Consider the following 27596-nt stretch of genomic DNA (forward strand, 5'->3'; position numbering starts at 1 on the left):
GTTTCACCTCTTGCTTCTCTCGCTCATAACCCCCAGCATGAACGCAAGTAGCATCCACATATTGAAGTCAAATTTCAAACCCTTGCAAGGCCAGGGCCGAGAGAATGCTGACTCCCTTGGCGGGATTGGAGGAGGTAGAGGCCCTGACAGTAAGTTGGGGAGCACGGTTCTCTGTCCACGTAAAAATGAATCTTCTAACCCTGCGGGGACTCATCAGATACTCAAGGAGAATCGGGCTTAAGCGTTGAAGGCCAGTCCCCCACACCACTGTCTCCATCCACGCTCACACCCCCTAGCTTGCTTGGAGAGAGGACAGCTCCTCTTGGAGCAAAAAGGGTGATGGAAGCCATTCCCGCCATTACTTGATGCCACCTGCAGGGGGCAGCCTGGCACAGAGGAAAGTGGGGCTTTGACGGGAGAGAGACCTGGGTTTAAATCCTCCCTTTGCGACCTACTGGTCATGTGACTTTGGACGTGTTCATTTCAGAGTCCATCAGACCAGCGACGATCATGGTGACTTTCCCTGTAGTAAGGATGACATGACCTGGATGACGTGCAGTTCCAAGCCCCGCACCCAGAACATCGGGCTGCCGTGGGCGTCCCTTCCTTCCTCTCCGGCCCTTCCTCAGTTACTGACTTTGACCGGGTTCTGCCAGAGTTCTCATCTCTCCAGGCTGCCAGGCCCAGCCTTCCCAGGGGCCGCTTCTCACCCACAGTGGCTCCCCCTTTGATTTCCGGTTGGCCTCTTGGTCCCCGATTAGCTCAGACGCGTCTTCCTCTCGGGCCCGTGACAGGGGCGCCGCATGAAACCCCCCGGCTCTGGAGCTAACCCCAGGGCAGGGCCATGCTCTGCACTCCGCCGTCTCCTTGGGCTGCCCACGGCGTGAGGGAGGGCGGCCAGCCGAGGGGTGCACGACTGGGCCCGGTCCGGCTCTGTCTGGCTGTTGTTCGATTGGGTTACAACCTTCACGTTACTTAACTGAAGAGGACTTTGGGGTGTGTGTGTGTGTGTGTGCGCGCGTGCGGGTGTGTGTGTGTCTGTGTGTTAATAGCAATTTGTGATAGATGCCTTTGGCGCCCACACTCACAAAAAAAGGAAGGGGGGAGGGGCGCCGTTTTTATGGGAGATAACATAACTGCTCGCAATTTGGCTATTCATTGTATCTTTGGCATTTTATGTACTGCATTAGCGGAGGCAATTTCATGCATATGGATATAATGCATTAAGTGGAGGCATTTAAATATAGTGAAACTAATTTTATGATGATTAGTTGAAGGAAAACATTGCATTCGTATCATCTATATAGAAGCCAATTTGCATGAAAATGCCCAAAGTTGCTATGCCAACATTTTCTGTGCTGCTGGTCGGGGTCGTCTCCGAGTCAAGACTTTGTATTAAAAATCGGTCTCCAGTGCCCGTGTCTGTTAATTCATTGCAAGCTGTAGGCCATTTGCTCACAAAGCGCTCGCAGTAAAACAAATGAATAGCTAAAATACTCATTTGCATGATTCCCATTTGAAAACGATTCCCCTGAAATTAAAAAAGCGTGTTACTCGGTTGTGAAGATGGATGGGCCAGTGAGGCGGGCAATTAATATTTTCGGCATTCTCTTTAAAGCCCTCCCAAGACTGAGAACAGCACATGCCAGACAAATTGGGCCCCACAACAGTTTCAGGGCCTCGGCGGCAGCAGCTTGCTTCCACTGTCTCCCCTTTATTGTCTCACTTACATTATGCAGTAATTAAAACTATTTACCATTCCTACTTATCCGCCATCTGCTACCACGGAAGGTTCCTCTTCTTTAGAAAGCCTTCTTAAAGAACCGCGAGGAGAGGGGCTAGGCCTGGCACTGGCTGGGGGAAGCAGTTTTGGGGCTCTCTCCCCCTGCCGCATCCACCTGTCCCTCCGTGAAAGGAAGGACACAGTGATGGAGGAGGTCACGGGTGTGATGCTGGTGCCTGAGCGAGCTGGTTATTGTGTGGGAAGGAGGGGGTGGGTGTTAGACCACAGCTTCCTTCCTCTTTTGGGGAGAGTTTTGGTTTAGATCTGGGGCGATCCATAGATGTAGGGGGAGCCTAGGCCCGCATCCTGTTGTACTTAATGCCTGAAAAGGGCCTGGTGCCTTTGACCATGCAGTTGGGGTCTGGGGCAAAGCCGCCAACTACAGTCGTACAAGTTGTTCACTGCACAAGTATGCCCAACTCCGGGAGCTGTAAAAACTGAGATCCATCCTAGGATCCATATGCCAGTCTGAGGTCTTGTGGGGCGGTGTCTGCCCTAAGAGGTCGCCTTCTTCAAATTCACACAAAGACACTCTGTGATCTAGCTGTGGCCTTGTCTGAGAGAAGCCATTTTGAAAGCAACCGAGTTGCTTGCTGCCTCTGTCCTGTGGCAGCTGATACCTCTCAGACTGGTTCAGCCATGCAGTTTGGCCTTGCACAGGCTTAGCATTTGTTTGCAGGGCCTGAGCTTGGAGGTCCAAAGAGAAGCCTGCTCTGCAACATTTTCATTTCCTCCTGGTCCCAGCTCCCAAAGTAAGGAGAAAACAACACAGCAGGAAATGAGGACGGACTCTAGCTGGGACCGTGCGTGGGCCCGGAGCTTGCACACTTGTGGCCGAGGGCACGCTTGGGAGGACAGGGCCGGCATCAGGAATGCTTTCTACTTCCCTTGCTCTTCAGAGCCTGCCCTGGTGCTGGGCACACGGCACGTTTCCCAAAGTACTTGTCCAATGAAGTCGATGGGGAAGCTTTCGGTTCTGACATCCCTGCCCAGGGGTGAAACCTCTTCAGAAACTCGATCCAGCAGACTCTTAGCTCACACCTCACCTTCCCATTTCAGTGGTCTTTTCCTGGAACTTAGCCAAAGGGTTTGCATGTGTCTAGAACTGAGCTTCTTGGCTGTGACTTTTCTGGCCCTGTTCCTCACTGCAGGCCTCAAGGCCATGCATGGCAGCGTCCCACATCTGGCCTAGGCCTGAACATCCACCTTCTCATCTCCGGTAACTTCACCTCTGCCCCTCCACCCTCCTAGCCCCAGAGACAGCTCTCTCTGCCTCCGCTAGCTTATATGGCGTTGAGTTGCTACCCAGCATCGCTGAGACACCTCCATCTCTGGGTGGCTCTGGAACCTCCTGGCACTGGCAGGTCAGAGAGGATGCCGGGCCATTCGTAATGAAGTCATAATGCTTTACTGAAGATGCTGGTTTGGTTTCCACACAAGAAGGATAAACTTCCAACGAGGGCTTTGCCTGGCAATGGTGTGGATGTTAATGGCCTTGGAGGTAGTGAGCCCCACCCACGTCGTTGTCACTAAAGATGTGATGGCATCTGGCAGTCACACATCAGAACCTCCACGTCCAATGCAAAGCTCCCTGCCAGACGCTGAGAGCCCTTCTGTTCTAGACTAACTAGAAACTCATTCTCACTAACGGGACACAGAAGGATCATAACTGGACAGTGTGGGTTATATAATTAAAGCAAATACACACGTGTCGGGGAAAAAGCAAGGCTTCACCTAGAGGGTTGTTCTTTTGAAGGCTTCGCTGTAGCCAGGAAGGGAGCAAAGGGTGCCTTCTGGGCCTCCCAAATGCTGTCACATTAGCAGATGCTTATACTACCAGCAGGAACTTCCTCCCCAAACCTTAGCCACCATCTCCCTGGGCCCCTGCAGACTGGCCAGGGTGCCAGACACAACCAGGGTGCTAGAAAGGGCACTGACCTTGGCCATACCCCTGGGTTGGAATCTCCCTCTGCCGTTGATCGTCTGACCCTTGGGCACCCCTCAAAACTCTCTGCTCCTCTTGGTCTTCTCAATCAGTTCATGCCTGCCTGTGTTGAGCCCATTAGTTAATGCTTACATCATATTTCAGTGGCCAGTCTGTATGCCCAGAGCAAGCATGTGCCCTCTTGGAGTCGATGGAAGCATCTTGTACGCTGTGAACAGCACAGCAGGTGCAAGTGTTTGCGATGTCAGCTGTTCTTGTTTGCACCTGCACAGAGTCCGTCTTTGCGATTCAGAGTCAGGTGCTTGAAAACCCGGGCCCGGCCTTGCTGAGATACCCAGAGCCCCCGCTCTGTGCCAAGCCCTGGGCTAGTTCTGTCACTTGAGTGACCTCCCTCTAATTCATATGGTCCTCGTTCATCTGATGGAAACTTAGGGCTCAGAGGATCCAGGTTGAATCCCAGGGTCCAGTGCACTTCCTAACTTGCTGTGTGACCTGGGGCAGGTTACTTGCTCTCTCTGAGCTTCATGTACTGATGTCCACCTCACATCTGCTGCAGTTCCCCACCGCACCCTGCCTTTCAAATTCTCTGCTGGCTGCTGAGCTGCATCTCCTGATAAATCATTATCATTGTGCAGCTCTGTTGTTAAGACACGAGTGAGAGAGAAGCATTCCTAGTCACCAAAGAAGACATTAGTAAAAGTAAACCCGGAAGCAGGGATCTGGACAGGAGGAGGAAAAAGAAGGGCAGAAAAGGCAAAATTAACCCCACCAAAACCACCCTGGAGGGACTGGCCAGGGGAAAAGAAGGGGGGGGGGAGCCGAATGCCTACTTAGTCACCACCACTAAAGATCAATACTGGACCAAAATAGAACCCCACTTAGGACATGATCTTGCTCCACAGCCCTGGGAAAAAAAATTTAACATAGAGAAGCCATTTAAAGCAGAAAAAATATTTGTATGTAAAAGGAAATATTTTAGGTAGGAGTTGAATACCAAATGATTTTGGGTCTCTGTGGGGAGTAATGAGGCATAGCAAACACAATTCTATATGCATGTAATATTATCATCGCACGCCTCGGAAAGCTTTTAAATCACGGAAATGCAGTTAGGGACCATTGTACAAAATAAACATCCCACTTGGTGTCTTGCCTGCCCTAAGTTCCTTGATCTAGAGAAGCACTGCCAGATTTTTACAGCCCCATAAATTAACGTGGTGCTGATTTGATTGAGCTAAATTAATAAGACTTGTACTTTGTTGCAAAATAACTATTACAGTATGTTGTGGGGACGCACTGCCGATAAGGAAATTGCCGCCTTTAACAATCCCACTGAAGTTTCATGGAGGATTTCAAAACCGATTTTAATTAAAACAAAAGCCGATGTGTGGCAATAATGTGGGTGTTAAGGAGAGAAAATGCGAAATGTCTTTTTAAATCCATTTTAATATGTCTTAAGGACTGGATGATCGATGTGGTAGGAGCCGGCGGCTGACACGGCGCTGGGATGCTGCCTGCATGCCCCACTTTGGCGACACGGGCACCTTGGGCCCACCCTCCGGCCTCTGCGCTGGCTCAGGACTTCCGGGCAAGGAAGGGTCACTCCCAAGTTGGGGCTCCAGTGGGGGGTGGGGGGGGAAGACCTCCCTTTCCGGGACTTTCTCGGTCCCGAAGACCATGGCAGAAGCTGAGCCCTGTTCTCCTGGCTGCTGGTGACTGGAGCAGAGGCCAGGAGGCCCCAGCCCCAGGCCTGGCCCCGGCCCCCCAAGGGCCAGGCTACCCCCAGCTCCCAGCTCGCCTGTGACCCGCTCCCCTGGCTGCTGCCCCCACTCAGGGTGGCCTCTGTCTGGGGAATCTGAGTGGCAGGGGTTTTAAATAAGAACCAGCGGGATAGCAAGAGGAAACAGTGCAGAGCGGTCAGGCCCAGGGCACGTGCAGAGCGGGCAGCAGAGAGCTAGGACCAGCAGGGCCGGCCAGCCCAGGAGCCTCAAAGCTGGAGAGGAGGCGGGGAACCAGGGCCGCCAGTGTCTCTGGTGCTGGGCACTGAGTGTGAGTTTGTTTGGACCGCCTGCCAGAGTCACACTAAATCTGAACCTTCCAGGGCGCTGGGGTGGCTCAGTCGGTGAAGTGTCTGCCTTCAGCTCAGGTCAGGATCCCAGGGTCCTGGGATCGAGCCCCACATCGGGTTCCCTGCTCAGTGGGGAGTCTGCTTCTCCCTCTGCTCCTCTCCCGCTCGTGCTCTCTCTCACTGGTGTGCACTCTCCCAAATAAAGAAAATCCTTAAAAAACAAAACAAAAAGAATCTGAACCTCCCTCTCTGTTTCTCAGCTGTAAAATGGCAATAATGACATCACAGAGCTGCTGTGAGAACATGAGGTGCGTGGTGCGCTAATGCCTAAAAATGTAGGTTATTGACAGAGAAAATATCTAGCAACAAAAATACTAGCTCCTTTTTCACTTGTTTTAAATCAGAGGCAATTCGCCCTTCCTTGAGGTTGTGATGTATAAACAACAGTAACGCAAAGACCGGGTCCTGATCTTCTGAGACCCTGGCACGTCCTGGTGCTGTTCTGAGCAACTGTGTGCACGTGTCTCCCATGACGGTCAGAGGAGATCCCGTCGCACAGTGTCCTAAGTGGTGGAGCCGGGATTTGAACTAGACCCCTGCCACCCCAAAGCCCCGCTCTGAACCGCGAGGTCGGTGGCCTTGAAACTTCTTTGAAAAATAACACATTTTCCCATGTGACCCGGCGTGTATATACACACCCTTATGGCTAAGGTAGCGGCTTCCCAAATATAATACCCTGATTACGTATGATGCGTATAATGTTTTTATTGCATTTCTTTTGTAAAAGAAATTGTTCGTGACTCACTAAATTCTTTGTAACCCGTTCTTCAGACTCAACCTTCAGTTTTGAAAATGCCGCCCGCACCTGCCATCCTGGGGGAGAGTTTCTGTGTTCTGTCTCCTTTGACCAGCCCGCCTGCCCAGGGTGGGGGGTAGTGGTGTGCCCATTTTAGAAACGAGGAACAGAGACTGAGGAAGGAGGAGTGGCTTGGCCCGAGTTCTGACCATGCACTTGCGATTGCTTAGTGTCCCAGCTGTCAGTACACCATATGCTCCTTTGGGGGAAGTCCCACATCTGCCTGGTTCTTTCCCAGTGTCTGCCCAGTGCCCGGCATGGAGCAGCCCCCCAGGAACTGTTGAATGAATGAATCAGTGGTGTGGCCAGGGCACCAGTTCCTATACTTGGCTTCCTTAGCTCACCAGGCTCCGTTCCAGAGTTCTCTCGGGCTTCTCATGGGTACCTGTCCTCCCTCCTTGTGTCTCCCAAAGGCCAGGGCCAGCTTGGCCTCACAGGCCTCCATCAGGTCAAAGGTTACAGCTGACAGGACTGGAAATACTTTCAGCAGGGAGAGGAGGTGGGAGGGCCCTCTCAGGAATTACAGCAGGGACACCCTGCAGCTCATTACCTGTGGGGGGGGGGCCCAGAAGGAGGATGTGGAGATGTTCAGAGGAGGCAGAGAGGAAAGTGCAGGGGAGCGGTGGAACTTGGTTCGTCTGTCGGAGCCTGTGTGGAGGTGGGGTCAGGTCCACATCCTTGTAGGGAGGCTGCAGTGACCTCGTGGGTTAATGAGGAGACAATTACAGGCAGAACCAGCAGCCTCCACCAGAAGTTTGCCTTAAACACAAAGGGAACTAGGTCTGCCTGTCAACTCCGCTGGCCCCAGACTTGAGGTTGAACTGGGGGATCCTAACCAACCTAATGAGGGAGTCCTAAGGACCCAGACAGCGCTTTGGCTGCTGGGAGACCCAGCAAGAGGCTGGAGGGGGAGAGGGGGCACAGAAGCAAGTTTGGATGCATCCTGAGTGCCTGGAGCCAGCGAAGGGGTGGGAGCTGTGGGGAGACTGTGTCTTAGAAGACCCTGGGGAGGAAGATGGTGAGAAGAATGCACTGGAAGGGGGCAGGGCCCCTTAGGAGGCTGTGCAGTCCTCCAGGCTCAAAGCTCCTTACCCACAGGGAAATTTCCATCTCCCTTTGCCAGGGACACCAGTCCCTTGGCTGTTTCTTCCTTGGGTTTTATACCGAAGTGGCTACTCTGTTCTGTTTAGAAGATTCCATTTGCTTTAGCACCAATGAAGAAGAGACCTCAGAGGGATAAGCCAGCAATTTGGAGAACTGGCTCCCCACCCCCAACAATATAGTAAGGTCGCCTCATCTGAGCTCTGGCCACACTATGGCTGCCTCCTTCTGTGGGGCTCAAGATAGCCTCCTCTCCAAATCATACCTATACCATTTGGGCTGTGAGATCCAGGGCGGCTCCCTCCCACTACCTCATAGCACAATGATGAATCTTACCACTTTGGAGCCAGCATACCTGAGTCTAAACCCCAGGCTGTCTCCTTCCTAGCTGGGTGACCTTGGGCAAGTTATTTCAGTGCTCTCAGTCTTAGTCTACCCATCTGTGAAATGGGATAATGCTACTACTTATAAGGCTGTCGTGAGGATTAAATGGACCCATTCATTATGAGGGCACCTAGTAAGCATTGGCAAGGGGTTAGAATTATCTTTTTTTTTTTTTTTTTTTTTTTTATCTTTGTCCCTCATACAGACACTGAGCAGTGTCTTAGCAAGGTCTGTGCTGGGAGTGGGATAAAGACCTGTATAAGACAAGGGCCTGCCTTCAAGGAGCTGAGCAACCAGGGAGACAGACAGAAGCTGAAGAAGCCCTGCTCTGGGACACTGCTCGTGCTGCAGCACGCAGATGGACTTCCCCACAGTGGGGTGACCTACACGGATGGCCATGATCTGGGCACTTGGGAAGGGGCAGCTCTCCCCCCACCCCCTGCCCACTGCCTGCTGAACACCCCTTGTTTTCTGCTTTCTGCTGTGTTCTGGAGCCTTAGAGAATCAGACCCAGGACTTCAGACTCTAGATTCAGTGCTTCCCCTAACAAAACAAAGATCCTGTCTCCTGCTTCCTGCTGGTGCCCCTTCCCCACCCAGAACATCAGAGCAGAAGGAACCCCACGCATATCAAGTTGGCTCTATGCTCTGGATAGCTGAGGAGACTGAGGTCTGGCTGGAAAGGGGCTGGTGTGGGCCCTGCAGGAATGAAGTCAGACCCAGCCAGGACCCAGCTCTCTCACCTCTCAGACTGGGGCTCCCCCACCCTTCTCACAACAACCTTTCTACCACATACTCCTTCTTTTTGCTGCAGCTTGGGAGGGTTGAAAGGTGGAAAGAGTAGGAGCCTTCTGGACCAGGCCCACTCATTCGCCCCAGGAGCTCTTAGGTCTCACATTCATTGGATTTTTCCTTTTTATTTTCTAATTTTATCTTTTTCTTAAAAGAAATTAAAGTATCATTAACATACAGTGTTATATTAGTTTCAGGTGTGCAATATAGTGATTCATCAATTCTATACATCACTCAGTGCTCCTTATAGTAAGTGTACTCTTAATCCCCTTCACCTATGTCGTCCTTCCCCCACCCACCTACCCTCTGGCAACCACCAGTTTGTTCTCTGTATTTGAGGCTGTTTTTTTGGTTTCTTTTTTCTTTGTGTGTTGGTTTGTTTTGTTTCTTAAGTGCCACATAGGAGTGAAATCATATGGTAGTTGTCTTTCTCTGACTGATTTATCTCACTTAGCATAATCCCGTCTAGTTCCATCCGTGTTGAAGCAAATGGCAAGATTTCGTTCTTTTTTATGGCTGAGTAATATATATATATATATATATATATATGCCACATCGTCTTTATCCATTTGTCAGTCAGTGGACACTTGGGCTGCTTCCGCATCCTGGCTATTATATATAATGCTGCCATAAACATAGGGGTGTGTGTATCTAATTTTTATCTTTAAATCATCTTTTTTCTTCCTCTCATTTTAGGTTCTTACCACCTACCTCGTTTTTTCTTATCCCACATTCCTATTCGAACTTCCTTTACCAACCCTCCCATTTTTAAACAATTCATTTATTATTATTATTATTACTGTTTGAGTTGGAGCCACTCTTGCAGTTGCTCCAAGTGAATCCCCCTCACTGAGACAGCTTTGTATTTCCCAGGCTCTAATATCTTAGTTTTTAAAATCCAGTTGAAATTATTATCCATAAATTCACTATTTTCAACTCTTGTGTTCCTTTTAATATTTGTTTTTAAAAGTTTGTATCATCTGATTCTTATTCTAATTTTGACTTTTTATAATTCTCTTAGCCTACCTTTATTTTCACTCTATCCTTTATTTCCCCCTCCTCTTGCTCCCTCTTTGTAATCCTCTTTACCTGGGAATGGGTGTTTATACCAGGAAGCAAGATGAATGGGTGCAAGGGAATCAAAATGAAGAAGGGCCCTGTGCACACCTGGGAATGGTTGGATGCCTCAGCCCCTCACTGTTGTTGTGGTTGTCAATCTGGCATGCCCATTTAAGGAAGGGGCGTTGCATCCCTCAGTTAAATTAATGTGGTCACAGGATGGGTTCATTGGAATCAAGTTGCCTCCTGGCCATTCATGTCAATTGAGACTTAAGAAGAGTTGATGGAGCGACTGACTTGGTTTCAGCTCAGGTTGTGATCTCGGGGTTGTGAGATTGAGCCCTGCGTCAGGCTCTACACTCAGCATGGAGTCTGCTTGAGATTCTCTTTCCATCTCCCTCTGCCCCTCCCACTGGTACTCAATCTCTCACTTTCAAAGAAAGAAAGAAAGAGAAAGAAAGAAAGAAAGAAAGAAGAGTTGTATCACTTAAAAGCTACAATCTGTATTGTATCAAGTCCAAGAAATTGGAGCAACCATGCCAACATCATGATGCTTGTTGATGGCACCCCCTGATATCAATCAATCTTCCACTTCTTCCCCTTCCCTGAGCATCGTCCAAGCTGCCATCATCTCTCACCCGAACCACTGCCACAGCCTCTGGACTACTCCATCTAAATTTGCACGGTCTCCAACTCCACATAGCAGCCACAGCCATTTTTCTTGGAGTAACATCTGACTGTGTCATTCTCCTGCTTAAAAGCCTCCAAGGACCTTGACAAAACAGTGGGAGGTTGGGAGAATCAGGACCATCCTCCCTGGAGAACATGGACCAATTACTCAAGTGCATGGTCAGAGCTCACATTTAGTGAGCTAGGAACCCCCACCATTCTCAGCAGGACTTTTTTGCCCAACAGCCACCACTCATGACCCACACCACCCACTGGATTGGACCATCCTACTTCCTGTTTTGGTTTCTCCAATTAAGAGAACATGCTAATCCAGGATTGTGGAGAAAGTGTAGAGCAAACTCTATTGCCAGCAATATGGCAGTTTGGGTCCTTTAGATTAGCTCTCAGGGTAGAAACAACTAGAAATGCTGAGTAAAGTGAAAACTATCTTCTTAAAGACATTAAAGAGCTGACAAGCTAGTAAGAAGCCATAAGGTCAAAAGCTAGTTGAAAGTAGGGGCTCTGAGAATGCTGCAGCTACGTGTGCCTTGTGAGCATTTGCCCAAGCAGCAACCTTGAGCTCCAGTTTTGACATTGCCGAGGATTTGGGGGAGAGAATGTAAAACCCAGGGCTCAGCAATGACGAGGAATCTAATAGGATGTCCTCCCTCATAAAGGTGGAACTCCAAAGGGAAACTCTCAGTGTATGTGTGAACTAGAAGAAAAACTGCCTGATCCCTCCCACACCCAGGGACTGTGAGAAAAGTTGGTTCTGAGGAGGGTGGGGGAGGGGGGGTGGGGAAGAGCTACTTGTGAAAAGTGTATTTGTAGAAATCCACAGCACCTGAAAAGTCAGAATAACTGTAGCCATGCACTGAATGTAAAGTAGTCTTAGACTGGTAATACCTTTAAGGTACCTGGCAGAAGTAAACACAGATCTTTTCATCCCAGTTTTCAAAGAATTACCAAAAATAATTTTCCAAAGAAAATGAACAACTCAGACAAAAAAAAAAAAAAATAACCAAGTACACAAGGAAGCAAGGCACTGGGAGTGAGAACCTGAAGAAACAGCAGAAACGTATCTGCAAGATTTCAGATACTGGGCTTATCAGATACAGAATATAAAACAGTGGTGCTTACTATTTAAAAGGAGTAAAAAGACAAGGATGATATCTGCAGGGAAGAGGAAAATGTTTTTTAAAAAGGGAGAGATTTAACAGATTATAAAAAGAAGGCAATATTACATTTAGAAATGAGAAACTTAATTGAACAGTCAGTGAATCTGTATAATAGCAGATTAGACACAGCTGAAGAGAGAATCAGAGAACTGGGTGAATGCAGCAAAGAGGAAAAAAGGAGATGGGGACTATGAAAGAGAAGTTAAGACATATAGTAGGTAAAATGATAAGATCTAATCTACATCAAATCAGAGTTCCAGAAGGAGAAGCTTAAGAGAATGGGGCAGAGGCAATAATTTAGGAAATAACGGCTAAGAATGGCCAGACCTAAAGAAAGATACTAATCCATCATTTTGAGACACTTAATGAAAGGTTAAATAAATGCAGTTTAAATAAATAAAATGCACATGTAGATTCCTCCAAGTGAAACTGGGGAACACCAAGGACAAAGAAAAGATTTTTAAAGCTGCCAGAGAAGGAGGAAAACAGGTTACAATCTATTCAAAAGAAAAATGTAGATTAGCATCTGACTTTCAACCGCAACTGTGGGAACCAGAAGATAGTAGAATATTTTAGCACATTGTCAATAAAAAACAACCATCAACTTAGAATTCTTTAGTCAGTAAAAATGTCTTTCAAGAATAAAATAAAATTAAGTCTTTTCAGATAAAAAATAAGAAAAATATTTGCCATTAGGAGAGCCTCATCAAAGGCAGTGAATGGCAAGGTTGTACTAAAGGGAGAAAGAAAGTTATTCTGGAATGAGGAATAAAATGTATAAACAGATGTAGAGTATAGAAGCTATAATAATAGTGTTATTTGGAATTTTTTTTAAAAATAGAATTAAAATATGAAAACCCCAACGTATAAGTCAGGGGTCAAATGGATTTAACGTATTCTAACATTTTTGTATAGTCCAGGAGGATGTATTGATTAATGTTAGCTATTGATAATTTTTGAATACAGGTTGTTGTAATTTCCAGGTTAACTATTAAAAGAATAAAAACAGAAAACATACCTTTTGAACTAATTGAAGGAGCAATTCCGAATGGTAAAAAACAAAAACCAAAGAACATTCCATTAATACAAAAAATACAAGAGAGGAAAGTAAAAGAAACAGTAAGGTGGAGCAAATAGAAAGCACAAAATAATGTAGCGGAAATAAATCCAATATGTCAGAAATTACATCAAATGTAAGCAGAGCAAGTGTTCCGGTTAAAAAACTGAAGATTATCAGACTGCATTTAAAACCGCTAGGAAAACAACTAAAGTGCAAGGATCAATCCAAATGGGTGGAAGAAAACATATCATGCAAATATCAAAACAAAAGCAGGTATAGCTATATTCATGTCGAACAGGATAGTCTCTAAGGCAGAAAGAACTATTAAAGGTAAGAAGTCTTCTATACAACAACAAAAAATAAATAAAATACAGTTACATGTGAAAATATGGGTGACACTCACACATAATGATGAGTGAAAGAAGCAAGACACCAAAGAATCATTATGATTCAATTGACATGAAGTTCAAAAAAACAGGAAAGACAACTACATTGTTTAGTGACTCACAATTGTTAGTAAAATTATAAAGAAAGGTGAGAAAATAGAAATCACAGAAGTCAGAAGAGTGGTTACATATTGGGAGGAAAGCAGTTGAAATCACAAGGGGCACACAGGAGTTCTGGGATGCTGATGAAGTTCTAGGTCTAGTAAGCTGGGTGGTGACTGCTTACGAGCTCATTTTATAATTATGCTTTATGCTGTATATGTAGAATTGATGTATGTTTGCACAATTTATTTCACAACTGAAAAAATTGGACACTGAATTCTAGACCCTCTTCCAGCACGCGGTGCCCACAAATTCTCTGATAGTCCTCCCTCCAGGAGATAGAAACTAATTCTCCTGTCCTTGAATGTGGACTGGACTTAGTGGCTTGTTTCCTGCAAACAGAATAGAGTGGAAATGATGACGTGTGATTTCAGAGACCAGGCCATAAAAGGCCCTATAAATCCCTCATTGTTTTCTCTTGGACTGCTCGCTCTGGAGGACGCCATGTTGTGAGGACACTCAATCAGCCTAGAATGAGGAACTTTGACCTTTAGCCAACAGCTCAATGAAAGAGCTTCCTTGGAAGCAGACCCTCCAGCTCTGGTCAAGACACTTAGACAACAGGCAGTGCCTGCCAACATCCTGACTGCAACCTCACAAGAGACCCTGACTCAGAACCGCCCAGAACAGCTGCCCCCAAACTCACATCACACAGAAACTATAAGCCAATAAATGTTTGTGGTTTTGAGCTGCTGAGTTTGGGGCTAATTTGTTATGCACAAGAGATAACTAATACACATCTCTAATTTGCTCTTGGCCACGCTGCATTTCCTCTCTGGAATCTCTGTCTTCTCAACCGTGTAGCAGAGAAGTTGGACTACATTGTAAATGGCAAATATATATCATCTTGCATTAGAAACGCCAATCGTTTAAGGATTCTGAGACTGCAGCTAACATCAAGGTGACAGTGCAGCCATTGGCTGGAGCGCAGCTATTTACCATGTGTATCTTCCCCGGACTAGAGGATCACTAAATCCATGGAGGAGAAATTAGCTCAATCCCTCCCCCACTAGATATAATTGTTTTGGAAGCCCAGGCTCCTTACACAACAGTGACAGAAACATCTGGTCTCCTAACACACGTGCCTTGCCCTCCAAGTCACCATGTCTGAAATCACTCAACTAAGAAGTACTGGCCAGACCTTTGGAGGTGAACTTGGGTTCCAATTTGTCACTTAAGGTCTGTGTGACCATCAGCAACTTATGTCATTTCTTCATTTCTAAAAGCCTCAGCTTCCTCACCTATACGATGGAGATTTCCCTAAGGATTGAATGAAACTCCATGGCAACTAATCTTTCGGTTCATCGGGAGTCATTGTCCCACACACCACGAGCCCAGCCTTGAGCTGGTGGTGTTTTGAGGGATATAGAGAAGTAGCCCAGTGCCCCTGCCCTCAAGGGACTTGCTGTCTATTTGAGGAGACAGTGGCCACACGCTGCTATCAGAGAACCTTTTGAGCAAGAATAGTGCCTAATGGTCTGGAGGGACTGTATATGCTCCAGTAGTTTCCACAGCGTGGTCCCCAGACCAGCAGCATCAGTCAGCATCCTCTGGGAATTTGTTAGACATTGAGACCTCTGGAACCAACTAGGGACTCAGGCCTGCGAGGGGGTGGTGCCCAGTGACCTGTGTGGTAACAAGCCCTGTCCAGGATTCTGAGCATGCTCAGGTTTGAGAACCCCTGCTCCAGGAATCAGGAGCCAGAGGGACCAGGAGAGGCCTGATGGAGGATCTGGAATTTGAACCGTAAGGAATGACTCGAATACGAAGAGGCAAAAGAAAGGGGGAAGGTGGCTTCAGGTACGGGCAACAGCATGAGCAGAGGGGAGAAGATGGGACACCTGGGCCTGTGCTGGGCCCAGTGAGGAAGCCAGCTGCTGGAACAGAGTACAGATGTTGGGAAGGGTGGGAGCTCGTGTCAGAGAGGTAGGGCCTCGAGTGCCAAGAAGGAGGTTGGCCTTGGTGGAGCAGGCCAGGGGGGCCATTGCAGGTTTTTGAGCAGGACAGTGACAACAGTCTGGCACCTCTTTTAGACCCATAGGCCAGAGTCCTTCTCTAGGTCTCGCTGGGCTCCTAACGCAGCTGAATGCCTACATGCATCAGCAGCCCCTGAAGCCAAGGAGATCCTGCTACGAGGTGAGGAGGCTGTAAGGGAGAAGGCAGGCCAGCGGCAGCCCCGCGGCCTCCCTCCCACAGAGGACCTCCGAACCCCAGCCTCACACGGGCCCTGTGCAGGTATTGAATTATGAATGGAGATTGCCCAGAAATAATTGCACACATTATTGCCCCCCACACGTGTGTGTCCTCTGCAGGGCTGTGGCAATAGATTTTGTTGCTCTAACTCTCCAGGGTAGTTATAAATTAGAGCTCTCACTTTACAGTGGGGTAGGGATCCTGGGAAGGGGGAATCCCGTTTGAAAGCCCGAAATGGGACAGACCCCTCAACCGTGCGCGTTGGCTACCCTCAACTTTTCCTTCCATTTGATCTATTCCACCCATCCCTATTAAATAACTAATTATTTAACATCTTTTAAAGCTTTGTTATATATTAGAACAGGCAGGACACAAATGAGTGCTTTTAATAATATAAAAGCCCATTAGCTTCATTTACTGTTAATGTTAAAATAAACATGAGGCAATTTAGATATACTATTCCAATTTCACGGAAACTTTGATGTTTTTCTTCTCTAGTCACATAATTAAGGGAAAAACTACTAATGATATTAAGTTTGTACAGTGTTAATGACAGAAACAGGCACAAGCTGAAATTGCAGCCATTAATATGAAAAAATAAAATATTTAACAGGGGAGATAGATGAGTGCAATTTTAATAAACCAAAATGAAGAAAATTAATTTTAGAAAGTTCCACAGTCTTTCACATGCTACCATTATACAAGCTGTCTAATAGATTATTTTTGTGGTCTGGATTATTTATCGACGGTCCGGAGGAATGCCCTGGTTTTTGTGTAGTGTTTGGTGGGTGATGAAGATTTTGCCTTTTTTGTTTAATTCTTTCCCTTTTTCCCTTTGCTGTACTGCCGGTCCCCAGATGGAGCTGGCTTTATTTACAGTGTGTGCTGTGACAGGCAGAACGTACCAGCAGCCTGTAGGTGAGACGGAAGAGGGGGTGTGATGTCACCTATCGGCAGATTCTAGCAGTGACCCCTGACTGCCAGGGCCTGAGTGGTTACAGGGGCAGAAATGTAGGCTCATGTGTGACAGCTGGCCCCCAAAGAAGAAACCCCTGTGTCTGGGTGGGGACAGCTACTGCTCTGTCTTCTGCTTTCCCCTCTGGGTCTGGAGCTTGCCACTTGCAGTGGGTTGAAGAGCATGTCCCCCAGATTCATTGGAAATAGGGTCTTTGTAGATGTGATGAAGGTTAAGGATTGAAATGAGATCGTACTGGGCGAGGGCGGGCCCTACATCGAATGAAAGTGTCCTCATGGAGACAGAAAAGACACACAGAGACACAGAGAGGAGAAGGCCAGGACAAGTCAGAGGATTGGAGGGATGCCGGCTGTCCCATGCTGAGGAATGACCGGGGTGAACAGAGCTGGAAGAGACAAGGAAGAGGGGGTATGGCCATGCTGATACCTTGATTTCGGACTTCTGGCCTCTAGAATAAATTGCTGCTGTTGTAAGCCAGCACGCGTGTGGTTATTTGTTACAAGAGCCCTAGAGTACCCATCCAGTGCCGGAGGACCACACCGTGGAAATGAGCGTCCCTGACCTGTCTCAGGACGGGATGGGGGAATGGTCCACGCTGCCTGGAAGGGAGTGGAATGTAGAAGCAGGAGCAGAAGGAAGGGGAGTCCAGGCTGCGGGACACTCACAGGAAGGCGTCAGGGGGGACTGACCCAGAGACACAGGGAGGAGTCCTGGGCACAAGGCAGGTCACCGAGCCAGTGCCCTGAGCCCAGGGAGGTGGGGCACAGAGGCTGGCTGTACAGATGCGGCACAGGGTGGCACTGGGTGTTGGGGGAGCCAGTCCAAAGCCCATGCGTCAGAGCAGCAGCGTAGGAGCTGCTGACCAGCCAGGACAGCTCCCAGTGTTTACTGTGTGTGAGGCAGGCAGACATCAGCACTGTCCCTTAGCCTCTCATCACCTTCACCAGGATCCCATGAGAACACTGTTCTTATTGTGCTTAACATCCCCATTTCATAGATGAGAAGATGGGGGCTGGGAGAGCCGGAAACTGGCCTGCAATGGCCTATTGAGTGAGAAGCAGGGCTTCACCCCCGCTCCCATTTTCCCTCCCATTTCTTTGGCCAGAATTAGATCACATGATCGTTCCTCAGCAACAGCCCTGGTGAGGGGACTGGGTACAGTGATGAGTACACTAAACAGGCTCAGACCCTGGGGCCGAGGCTGCCCTCACTCCCAGGACCAGGCAGAAGGGGATCAGCTGAACAAAAGGGGGGCTCTGCAAGCAAGGTGGGAAGAAGGGGAAAGGTCCAGTCAGGGGTGAGTGCCCCACCGTCCAGGCGGCCCTCCAGCTGGAGATGCCCACAATTACAATTACAGATCCGGGTGTTTGACGCTGACTCAGGGAAGGTACAGCAGGGCACTGTGGGGGCCCCAAGTGGGGAGCAGGAGCTCTGGAGATGCTCAGGGGAAGCCAGTGGGTGTGAACTGAGCCCAGAGGATGAGGCTGGACTTCCCAGTCAAAAGATGGCCTGAGCAAAGGCGCAGAGAGGTAGTGAGAATATGCACTGGGAACGAGGGTGTCCAGTGTGATTTGAGTACAGGGAACGTGGGGGAGCGGCGAGTGGCAGGGCCTTTCAGGTCTGCAGGACTGGAGCAGGGAAGGCTCTGTGGGGTATGTGGAGGCCTGGGGTTTGTGATTACAGTGCCTGCTTCCAGAAGAAGGGCCTGTAGGAGATGCCTGCCATGGGGACAAAGAACTGCAGCTCCCATCTCTGGTCCTAGTGGACCACTGACCTGGGGATGCACACCCTCCCTCCTTCCTCTTCTCTTCACACAGCCATTGCTTTTGTTAATATCACTGAACAGAAACCAAAGAAGTAAAAACAATACAGGCCCAGCCCCAAGGAGCTCACAGCTTAGATTTCATTCTTTCTCTTTTTAAAATGGAAATATATGTGATATTTTTTTATTGTGGTAAAATACACATAAAATAGATCATTTCAACCACCCAAGTGTATAATTCAGTGGCATAGGCACGTTGTGCAACCATCACCACCATCCACCTCCAGAACTTTCTCATCTTCCCAAACTGAAACTCTGTCCCTATTCAACTCTGGTTCCCAGTTCTCCCCTTCTCCCAGCTCCTGCTAACCAACATTATGCTTTCTGTATATGTGTCAAATCAAATCAATGTATTTGATTATTCTAGGTACTTCATATAAGTGGAATCTTAATATTTGTCCTTTTGTGTCCAGCTGATTCGGCTTTAGCATGATGCCTTCAAGGTCCATCCATGTTGTAGCATGGGTCAGAATTTCATTCCTTTCTGAGGCTGAACGATGTTCCGTTGTGTGTCTAGACCCTGTTCTGTTAGCCATCATCCATGGACGGATGATTGGGCTGTTTTCACCTTAAAGCTATTGTTGAGTGCCGCTAGGAACATGGCTGTGCCCGTATCTATTCGAGACCCCGCTCTCACTTCTTCTGTGTACATACCAGAGCTGGGGGTGTTGGATCAAATGTCAATTCCTTTTTTTTTCTTTTTTAAAGATGTTATTTATTTATTCGACAGAGATAGAGACAGCCAGCGAGAGAGGGAACACAAGCAGGGGGAGTGGGAGAGGAAGAAGCAGGCTCATAGTGGAGGAGCCTGATGTGGGACTTGATCCCATAACGCCGGGATCACGCCCTGAGCCGAAGGTAGACACTTAACCGCTGTGCCACCCAGGCGCCCCCAAATGTTAATTCTATGTTTAATTTTTTTTATGTAAAGGTTTTATTTATTTACTTATTTTAGAGGGGGGGAAGGGGCAGAGGGAGAGGAGAGAGAGAATCTCAAGCAGACTCCCGGCTGAGCACAGAGCCTGATGAGGGGCTCGATCCCACGACCCTGAGATCATGACCTAAACCGAAAGCAAGAGTTGGACGCTTGACTGACTGAGCCCCCCAGGCGCCCCCTATGGTTAATTTTTTGAAGAACTGCCATACTGTTTTCCACAGTGGCCTTGCCATTTTACAGTCCTGCCAGCGTGCATGAGGGTTCCAACCTCTCCACCTCCTCATTTGTTTTCTGGCTTTTTGATAATAGCCCTCCTGATGGGGTGAGGTGGTACGGGTCAGCTTTTGAGCCAAGGCAAACCCATGCAAAAATTAACCAGCAGAATAAGAACATGGTAGAAAGCTCAACAACCATGAGGAAGAAGGAGGGACTATGTAAATAGTGGAAAAGAGGGGTGTGTGAGGTGTGAAGGATGCCTCAGATCCAGGAGAAGGTGACATCCCAGGAGGCAGGGACCTTCGGGGAAGGGGGAGTTGGCTTTGATTGCTGCCTGGGAGAGGGAGACTGGGGGCTGGGGGACGGGGGTGGGGACAGGTCATGGGTGTTGTGGGCCAGTGGGGAAGGCCATGAATTCACAGGTGGGGCTTGTCCCAACTGAATAATATTCCCACCTTATGCTCACCCAGCTTGTACCCTCTCCACGCGTCTCGCTGTCCTTGGCCCCTCCCATCCCTCCTCTTTCTCTCTTTCTCTTCCAGTTATATTTCCAGTGCCTAGCCCAGAGTCTGTGCATGCCAGGACTTAATGAGTATTGTTTTTTTTTTTTTTAAGATTTATTTATTTGAGAGAGTGGGGGGGGAGGGGTAGAGGGAGAGGAGAGAGAATCCTCAAGCAGACTCCCCACTGAGTATGGAGCCCAACACAGGGCTCCATCCCAGGACTCTGAGATCATGACTGAGCAAAAATCAAGAGTTGGCTGCTTAACCAACTGAACCACCCAGGTGCCCGTTAATGGGTGTTTGTTAAAGGAAGAAAGAGAGGGTGGATGGAAGGACAGCTGTTAGCCCCTCTGTGACAGACAAGGAAACCGAAAGGCAGGCTCATTCCATGGAATTGCAGCCCTGGCTGGGTTTTCATGACACTCAGCGCCCCGAACCACCCCCCTGCCCCGCTCTGCCACTCCCTCCCTGGGCCATGCTGGCTGGTTGTAGCTCCTTAAAAGAAACTCTCCATGCAGAGAGGACACTATGATTTTCCCCATGCCCAAGCCTTATAGGAAATAATTACAGGAATTAATTAATTAACAGCAGGAAATAATTGAGTAAATTACTTTCACTTGCATGTCTATAACTGCTTGTTTGGGGAGGGGGCTGTGTGCATATGAGGGTGCGGGGGAGTGAGAGTGAGGCCCCCAGCAGCCTGAATGGTGGGCACAGAGTCATCTCTCTCCACCACTCTGCCATTCATGAATCAAGGTCTTACCTGGAGAGGACTTCACTGGTGTCACCGAGGCATTTAAGCTGTGACGTGCAACAAGGTGGCTGCTGCATTGCCAACAGTCACCGAGACTGATCCACCAGCCAAAGGGAAATGCATTAGCCAACTTAACTGTCCGGAAATCCAGCATAATGAACATCCCAAGGTGTCTTATTACTAGCTCACTGTTGCCTGCCTCTACTTGTTACCATTTACATTTTTCTTAAATTTCTTGAGTGGGGATGTTTCCATAAATGCAGGTCTAGGGAAGAGGACTCAGAGTCTTTCTGTCCATGAAGGCTCAGAGTCTCAGAGATTTAAAGCATCTGGTGTCTTCCAAGACACCGTCACCTCCGCTACTGAAGTGTTCTTAGTAAACCGTGTCAGGGAGGCAGGACAGGGATGACTTTGAGATGTGGCAACATGGGTGAAGAAAAGGGGTGACAGGTGTGATAGCAGAATGGCTCCAGGGGCAGGTTTCTCTTTTTGGGCTGTTGCTACCTTGTGGTATGACCCAGGGAAAGTCACTTCACCCCCTTTGGGTCGCGGTTTCTATAGCGGACTCTATCAGTGCCCCCGTGACCATCCCCCAGAGGTATCATTTCCCTAGGTACTCACTGTCCCCTTCACACCAGGATTTCTCCACCTTAACACTATCGGCATTTGGGGCTGGAGAATCCTTTGTGTGTCCTCTGAACTGGAGGCTGCTTACAGCAAGCATCCTTGGACTCCAGACACCAGCCATCCTCTCTTACCCCACCCCCCCACCCAGCACTGCAGATGTGCCAACCAAAATTGTCTCCAGACATCGCACCAAATGTCCCTGGGGGCAGAATCGCCACATTGGGAACCACGTAGGTGTGGGTTCTGGGTGTAGCCGCTCGTTCGTTTCTCAAACGTCGTGAAGTAGGTGCTGGTGCTGGAAATGCCAAGTTGCCTCTCTCCATGGAGTTCCCAAGTGCAGCAGGGGAGGCAGGCCGTGGGGGGGGGGGCGGATAGTGGAAGAGCATGGGGTGCTCTGGGAACTGGGGAGAGGGGCCTGCATCATGTGCTCTCATCCTAAAGCCTTCCATGATGCCCAACCTTGGATTAGCTCTTTTGGTCTGAGGCAGTCAGAGCCCCAGGCAGAAGTCAAGAATGTGTTCTGGGAGGCATGGACAGCAGGTTTTTGTCAGCCATGAACATCTTGGTCTGGGCTAGTTCTGCGGGATGATCCCTGCCACTGGCATCCTTCCAGGCTTAGCTGAATGGCCACCTGCTCCATGAACTTCCCTGGGTAGATTAGCGAAAAGCGGTCCTATCCATCTCACCTCCCAGAGCCTACAGGGAATGAAACTTATAAGTTAAGTGAGAGTGATGGAAAGTGAGACCTTCAGCCTTTCTAGGGCCTGGAAGGGGCAGCCCAGGTAGGGCACTGCATTGGGGGCTGAGTCCTAGGCAGCTGGGCACAGGAAATCTGGCTTTGGGGATCTGGGGCCTGGAGACTAACTAGGAGGAAAGAGGAGAGAACAGTAGCTAGCCTAAGCCCCATCTTCCCGACAGTGTTGTCATTTGCTGATCCTGAAGTTACCCACGGGCTTTGAGGGCACACGTGATGTAACTGTTATTCCAAGTGTGACCCACAAGCCGGAGGTATTAGCATCATCTGGGAGCTGGTTCGAAACGCAGAATTGTGGCCCTAGTGCTGGACCTATTAAATCAGAATTGGCACGTTCATAAGATCCCCAAGGATTCATGTGTGTTACTGGGTGCCCCTTTCCATGCTAGACGTTAGAGAGGATACAAAGCGGGCAGGTGCACCTTCCCAGGGTATTACCTGCTGGCCAGAAGACAAGAGTCCCACAGCCCCCTCCCCTGGTACCCTACCATCTGAATGCTGAAGTCCAAACTCCTTTGCCCATCACTAAAAGCCCTTGGCAATCAAAATCATACATCGCTTTCCAAACCTGTCTTCAGAATTCCCCTCCAGGTACCCTCAGCCCTTGTCAGACTAAACAATGAGCAATTTCTTGCCTTGCCTACCATACTCCACGGCTTTGTCTAAGTAGCCCCTGTGCCTGTGAAGCACTGTCCTGAGTCTAAATCTTGCCGTGCTCATTCAAGGGTCACTTCCTTCTAGAAGCCCATCTTGGCCCAGCTGCCAGAGTGAGCGCTATCTCCTGTGACTGCTCCCTGCCCGTTGCTGGCCCCTCTTTGAGGACCAAGGTCTCTCCCCTGTCCTTAGCCATGTCCCTAACCCTTTGGGCCTCTGTTGTGACCTCATCTACAGACAAGCCGTGTAGGATCAGAGATGTTAAGCCACTTAATCATAGCACACAGATAGTGAGATGCTAAGCTGGGAGTCAAACATCCATCTGCTGACTCCAAAGTCCGTATCTGTTCACCGTGCCATGAATCCGCTCAGAAAACCCACAGTTCTGGTTGTGCCATAACAACCAATGTGAAGCCAAGATTTAGAGGTTAAAGACCATTTGGAAGTCACTTGGTCCAGCTACTCGTTTTTACTGGCAGTGAAGTGAGGCCTAAGGAACGAAGAAATGACTCGTCCGGGGATGTGGCAGAGCTAGGACCAGACCCCGGGTCTGGGTGACATCAAGACCCCATTCCTGTCCGCTGTGCCAGACTCAGGAGAGTGAAAACCCATGGGCTTGGGGTGATTGGGAAGCCATTCTAGAAGGGAAGAGCCTTACCTGGGTAAGGAGAGGAAGGAACTTTATGGGGCATCTATTTCACACCGGGTAGTAAACTTTTGCCATCTCATTTAATGCTTGCAACTGCCCTTTGGGTCATCCCATTTTCCAAGTTAGGAAAAACTGTGGAAGTGTCTGGCATGAGCAAAAAAAAAAGGTTACTGGATGTCTTGAATAGCATGCCTTTTTGGGCAATCTGTACATTTTATATTGTCTGAGCTATTTTGCAACTAAGCTGTAGAAAACTGATAATAATGCAAATGATTCTTGTCCGAGCAAATAAATTGTGTCTGTTGGAATGCAAATGACTGATGCCCTGAGGATATTGACCAGTTGTGCACTGTTTGTAAATCCATTTCAGATTGTCTATATGCGTGCTCTTTGGATTCTCCTTAGAACCAGTTTTTAACACCTTGCTGGTTCCCTCATTAATTAGTGAGTTAAATAAAATCTTTTTGATATTTGTGCATCCTTATACTTGTAATAAAGTGGTTATTTTACATTTAGAAAACTGTTCTTTAACATAGAATTGTTAAAAACAAGACAACAGGCCCAAAACAGAGTCACTTATGCTAAGCCCCTCATTACCAAACCGAGACTTAATTAAAGTTTCGTCTTTCCCAGAAATGGAATCTTCAATCAGCCAATCGGGAATTACCTCATCAGTACACGTAACTTATCTGCCTGATAGCGAGACCCCTGCCGTCTCTTTTTTTTTTTTTAAAGATTTTATTTATTTATTCGACAGAGATAGAGACAGCCAGCGAGAGAGGGAACACAAGCAGGGGGAGTGGGAAAGGAAGAAGCAGGCTCATAGCGGAGGAGCCTGATGTGGGGCTCGATCCCATAACGCCGGGTTCACGCCCTGAGCCGAAGGCAGACGCTTAACCGCGGTGCCACCCAGGCGCCCCTAACCCCTGCCGTCTCCTAAAGGAAAGTGAGCTTGCCACAACCAAGCCCCTTCTTGCTCCTACAACTTCCTTGTTCGCCCTCCCTTCTGCCTGTAAAAGTCCTTTGTTCTGTACAGCTCCTCGGAGCTCCTTTCTGTCTGCTGGGTTGGATGCTGCTTGATTCATGAATCACTGAAGAAAGCCAATGAGATCTTCAAAATTTACTCCGTTGAATTTTGTTTTCTAATAGGACAAAACTTAAAGTTTAAATACCTTGCCCAGGGTCACAGCTTATAAGAGCGACAGTCCAATTTCAAACATTAGATTCTTTCCAATACGCAATCCCCCCCCCCCCAACTTGACACTCTTCCTTCTGATAGCTCCTGGGTTACAAAGGGTACAGCTCTGTGGCTGCAGTAGCCTCTTGGAGCTTCAGTCTCCTCGATTATGGGTTGAGGATGTCACACCTCTCCCACTTACCTCCGTTAGTCACATCGAGTTGTGTCTATGGACGCGCTTTGGGAATGATGAAGGCCCATGTGTAAGTAAGTGTATTATGATAAAGGCGGCCCGTGGGGCTGTGGACTTGGGATTGGACCCGAGGGGGAGTTCTGCCACTTGGCAGCCCTGTAACCTTTTTCAAATCACTCCATCCTGTCTTCCTGTCTTGTTTCCTCAATCCCTGCAGCTGTTGAATGGGCTTGCCCTGCCTCCCACACAGAGATGCTGTGAGGCGGGAGGGGGATAAGGGATGTGTGAGTGTATTTGACTGTTAGGTGCCATGGAGAGGTTAAGCCCCAGTGGGTTGTGACTGTCCTCCCTCTGCTGTAGAGGGCATGGGGGGCGTGAAGTTGGAATGCAGGAGCTCCTGGCCCTTCTCCCAGCCTCCTCCTCTGGGGGCCAACCTGCGGTGCCAGGAGGAGGACTTCCTGCCTAGGGCTCTCTGTCCCCTGCCTTCCTCTCTACGTCCCTCAGCCAAGCCAGCGGCAGATGTCAAGTCTACCTTCATCTGGAGGCACTTTCGCAATGAAAGCTGGGGAGGCAAGCGTTTTCCCAGGCCCTTCAGACGCACTGCTGGGCCAGCACAGGTGCTCCACTATCACACCATTCACAAAACCCTTGCAGCAGCTCGTACGCACTTCCCCATTTATTTATACCTACTCGATGATTCTGGAGCTCTGTCCAACCTGGATGTTTCTCCAAGATGACTTTGCAGCAGGTGTGAGCAGGTGTGGAGTTCCTGCTTGGTGCTGATATGCAAAGCAGAAGGCTTGGTCCCCTCCCTCCCCCCCTCCCCTGGGCGAGCACATCCAGAACCTCAGGGTCAAAGGCAGGCAGAGAACATCAAGTCCAGAAGGCCCTGCTGCTAGGTTATCAGGATCACCTGGGGAGCTTTTAAAACTCGGGATTCGAGGACCCAGACCCTCTAACTCAGAGTCTGAAAGGGCAAGGCCATGGCAAGCTTTATTTTTAAAATCCCCCCAGGGGGTCTTGGTGCCCAGCAGCCTATTTTGGAAACCACTCTTCTAAAGTAATCTTCTTTCTCTGAACAAGGGGGAGCCCCTGACGGAGGGGTTAAGCCAGTGTCAGGGTCACTAAGGCTGTCCTGCATTGGATCCTTCGGATCCATTGTTACAAAAGGACCCTTTCTTAAGGGGTTGGCATTTTCTTGGAGTGAAACTGCTTGCAGGAACTGCTGCAGGGGGTAGAGGAATGGGGAAGGAGCTCTTTGCTGCATTCCAGAACAGATCTGGCTGTGAACAAACGAGAAAAAGCTTCAGCGTAAGCCTGGCTGAATGGATAATTAAACAGATAGCAGAATGGAATGCAGCTCCACACACCTCCTGGGAGCTGGCTGGGGGAGATAATATGCTTTCCTGTTGTCAGAAGGCACAGGAGGAAAAACAACTGGGCCTGGCCGTTGGCCATTTAACAATATTGCTTTTGTAAACAAGTTGAAAAATCCAATAACTGTAAAACTTATGGCATGTCCTTAAAAGCCTGTCGCTGTTTTTGCCATAAATGGATGAGCGTTTCCGATTGAAGGTGTTCTAATTAAACAGTCCACATCCCCAGGGCAGTGAGGTCATCCTTGAGAAGGAGGGTCTGATCCCTTCTGGTGGCCTCGGGACCCGGGGTAAGGGTGCAGCCGCGGCAGTGTTTGGTTTCATTAGTCATTGTGCTGTCTTCCAGCTGAACAGCTTACTTCCTGCCTGTGGTCTACAGCTAGAGCTACCTCCAGAGAACATTCCAGAACAAATTCAAGAAAGCACACTTTGAATCTGGAGCGACAGTAGTGAGCGCTGACCATGGGCCCCTCAAAGAGGCCAGCCTTCACCTGGGAAGGATGAAAGGCTGTTCAAAGAAATTCTTTGGTGGTAGAAGCAATGCAGTAGTAGAAAGTGTAGTTCCAGGCCTAGAGGAACATGTGCGCGCGCGCACACACACACACACACACACACACACACACACCCCTGAAAAGGAAACCAAAGGGAGAGAGCCAGGCCATGAGCAAGTGGAACAGACAAAGGAAAGTGGTTGCTTTGAGGGCTGGGGTCTTCATGGAGGAATCGTAGAAACTCAAGCCTGGGTGGGATTCCAAAAGCCATTTGGCCCACCAGCCAGCTCCCACTTTCAGCTTCCCCTTGAGGAATTGGGCCAGACTTCATAGGTTAAGGGCATGCCCCTTGACAAGGCTTTCCAGGTACCTGCTGCAAGTTCAAGGGTCCCTTGGGCCACCCTCACTCTGACCAGCCAGCTACAGATTCAGGACTTCCCAGAGTTCCCATGACCAGCCTCAGGTTGATCATTTGTTTGGATGACTCACAGAACTCAGGAAAGCACTATATTTATGATTATGGTTTTTTAAGAAAAGGTGGTAAAATATGCATTAACATGAAATTTACCATCTTAACCATTTTTAAGTTCAGTAGTGTTATGTATGTTCACATTGTTCTGCAACCAGTCTCCAGAAATCTTCTCATGCTGCAAACCTAAACTCAATATATCCATGAAACAACTCCCCACTGTTCTCTTTGCCGAGCTCCTGGGAACCACCCTTTAGTTTCTGTCTCTATGAATTTGACTATTCTTAGGTACCTCATATAAGTGGAATTGTACGGTATTTGTCTTTTTGATGATTACAGTTTCATTTTAGCAAAAATTTACAAATC

Source organism: Ursus arctos, unplaced genomic scaffold, assembly GCF_023065955.2.
Source record: "Ursus arctos isolate Adak ecotype North America unplaced genomic scaffold, UrsArc2.0 scaffold_28, whole genome shotgun sequence".
Lineage (NCBI taxonomy): Eukaryota > Metazoa > Chordata > Mammalia > Carnivora > Ursidae > Ursus > Ursus arctos.